At 38.8% G+C, this 3,182-nt stretch overlaps 1 pseudogene; it reads left to right on the top strand.

The window, feature by feature from the left end:
- The first annotated feature begins 309 nt into the window (after nucleotides 1–309).
- LOC113833644 lies at nucleotides 310–409 on the top strand (annotated as a pseudogene).
- The last annotated feature ends 2,773 nt before the right edge of the window (nucleotides 410–3,182 follow it).

Here is a 3,182-nt window from a genome sequence, read left to right as displayed (position 1 = left end):
ATATTATTATATTATATATTATATAATATATATATATATACATATATATATTATATATTATATATATACATATATATATATATATATATATATTAGAAACAATCTTATTTTACATATCAATCCCTCTAGTTCCCTCTCCCTCCCACCCTCCCAAGTCCCCCACTGACCCCTCCCAACCTACACTCCACCCACTTCCCAAGGATAGTGATGCCTTCCATGGGGGAATCATCAAAGTCTGTCACATCATTTGGGGGAGGGCCTAAGCCCTCCTTCATGTATCTGGGCTGAAATAGTATCCCTCCATAGGGAATGGGCTCCCGGCCTTTTGACTAAGATCAAGTGTAGTATCTGTTCTTATCAATTTAACTTAATTCTTTTAAATACAACTTTTAATGTGGCCTTATTTTTCCTCCCATGATGAAGTAGTATTTATTTCCCTGTTCTTGAAGTTGGCTGGCTTTGTTGCTTGGTATGCTGGCTAGTTTTATGTCCATGTGACACATACTAGAGTCATCTGAGAAGAGACAGCCTTAATTGAGAAATCATCTCCATAGGATTGGGCCATAGGCAATCCTGTAGGGCATTATCTTCACTAGTGATTAACGTGGCAGGTTAGCTACTATGGATGGTGCCATTTCTGGATTGGTGGTCCTGGGTGCTATTGGGAGGCAGGCTGAATAAGACAAGAAGTTCAAGGCAGTAAGCAGCTCTCTGCCATGGCTTCTGCATCAGTTCCTGCCCCAGGTTCCTGCCTGATTTGAGTTTCTGCCTTAGCTTCTCTCAAAGGACTGTGATTCAGGATACATAGGCCAAATAAAACCTTTTCTCCCCAAGTTATTTTTTTTATCATAGTATTTCATTAAAAAAGAGTAACCCAAGACATTTCATTTGACCAAAGTTATGATATATCATAACTATGATATATCAGTAATGATTCTTGCCAGTCATGGTAACATGTGTCTATCATTTCAGAACTCAAGTTCATAGCCAGCATTATCCACACAGAATTCTAGGCTGGCTTGGACTAAATAGAAAAAAAGTTGGGCTTTTTGTTTTGTTTTGTTTTTTTTCTTTTAATGATTCTCCCTTTCAAAACTTTCACAAGGTTTTGAATTGTCCCTTTTCTTGAATTATTCCATCTTCCCTTAGAAGAAAACCAAGTTGATGTGCTAGTGCAGATGTACCCTTCCCAGAACCCGAATTACAGTCGAATGATGATATATTGTTACCAACAAAGAACCAACAATGGCTTTGCTGGGCCTCACCTAAATTGCTGAAAGACTCAATTGGTATAAAGCCCCTATTCAGACATATTATCAATCGCTCTGGTTAGGGAAGGGGTTTCTTGACAGTTCAGAATAGCCCATCTTGCTAGGAGTGAGATTTTAGCTAATTTTAAAGACAGTCTCTCTCAGTCATACAGGTTGGATGAGCACTTCTCTGTGAAGTTCAGTAGAGCATGGCATTTGCCAGCTGCATTCCTCCTACTGAAGGTTCTAGGTAGCCTTGTTGGCAGCATCACAGAACTTAGCTGATGGTGGCAGGTTGAAGACTTTGGGCAACAGAGCTGACCTGGAATGGCAGGAATGTGTGGTATTGATTGAGGAGAACTTGAAAGCAATTCAGAAGGCTTGTTTTGTCAGAGTACATAGGAAGAAAAACAATACCTCTGTCTTCAAGTTTCACCTTCATTTCCATACTTTGCTCTATTCACAGTGGGAAAATTTGTCATATGAAGAATCTGTAGATATATCTAAAGGCAGATTGTGGGAAGGCAAATCCTTATGCTTGAGGATTATGTTATTTATAGAACTACTAAAATGGAAACATAGACAGTTGGTTAACTGTGGTGGCATATACCTTTATTTCCTGTACTTGGGGGGCAGGGAGATCTCTGTAAGTTTGAGACCAACCTGGACAATGCAGAGTTCCAGGTCAACCAGGAGACCCTATCTCAAAAAATTTGAGAGAGAGAGAGAGAGAGAGAGAGAGAGAGAGAGAGAGAGAGAGAGAGCAGAGTCAAACAAATATCTGATAACTTCATCTTAAAGAATAAATGCAATGTGAGATCTTTAAAGTCAATGAAATAGAAAGTATATAGACTTGGGCAATGATACCAAGTTAACAGATAATAGAGAGACTATTCAACCCATTGCTGATGCTGAGAACCTTACCTCTGTAGTATCTTTCTTGTGTTCTTTCATACAACTCATTCTTTAAAAGATCAATAGCACCTGACATAAATCAAAACAGAAACAAAACAAATCAAAGCTAGCAAACCAAGTGTTCAGACTTTGTAAAGTCTAGTAGTCCTAGACTTTACTTTGAAGAATATAGAAAAAAAATATTGCTAGTACAAAAATACAGGTAAGAAATAAACTGCCACAATTTTGAATATGCAAAGGTCAGCAGTGCAGCTGGAGATTGGAGAGTCTTTAAGGCAAAGAAGCAGGCCAGAGAAGGAATATTTTATACTGCACAGGGTATACACATAGCTGGACAATGGAGACAAAGCTAAACTTTAAGATAAAATTGAAGTTTTGGCTTTGATTACATTTTGAGATTGAAAAACTGTTTACTCATTGATCCTGGGCAGTATTATCTGAAGTCTTATGATATGAATACAACTTGAAAAGCTGAGAGTCCTGTCACATTGGCCAGTTCAGAGCAGTGGGAAGCGCCAAGAAACAATAGATTTGAATAGACAAGGAGAGATGAGAGTATTGATGCTTTCTGACATTCTGTAACATTACACAGGCCTTCGTGATTTGAAAGACAGATGATGAGTCAGTGCCCTCTGCTTGCTGTCTTCTGAACCAGTTAACCCAAGTGAGTGGCCACACAAGAGATGTGGTGCATTCGGCCCTTTCCCTGGGTTAATTCATCAGCAGATGTAGAGAATGCAAGTTCCCAACCAGTCAAACTATCCTATCACTTAAATCACATACATTGCTAAAATCTGTTGTCTGACCAAGAAACTATGATCACTTGAAAAAAATCATTAAAATGTTGTTTCACATCATTTTGTGAAATAGAAAGTATAATTCCCAGACATTTAGAAAAAAAATCACTTGTCTGGTGGTGGTGGCACATGCCTTTGGTCCTAGCACTTGGGAGGCAGAGGCAGGCAGATCTCTATGAGTTCCAGGCCAGCCTGGTTTACAAAGCAAATTCCAGGACAG

The sequence above is a fragment of the Cricetulus griseus genome, chromosome 2, assembly GCF_003668045.3.
Source record: "Cricetulus griseus strain 17A/GY chromosome 2, alternate assembly CriGri-PICRH-1.0, whole genome shotgun sequence".
Taxonomy (NCBI): Eukaryota; Metazoa; Chordata; class Mammalia; order Rodentia; family Cricetidae; genus Cricetulus; species Cricetulus griseus.
Note: the sequence above shows the minus strand (reverse complement) of the source record. Positions and strands in the feature narration are given on the sequence as shown.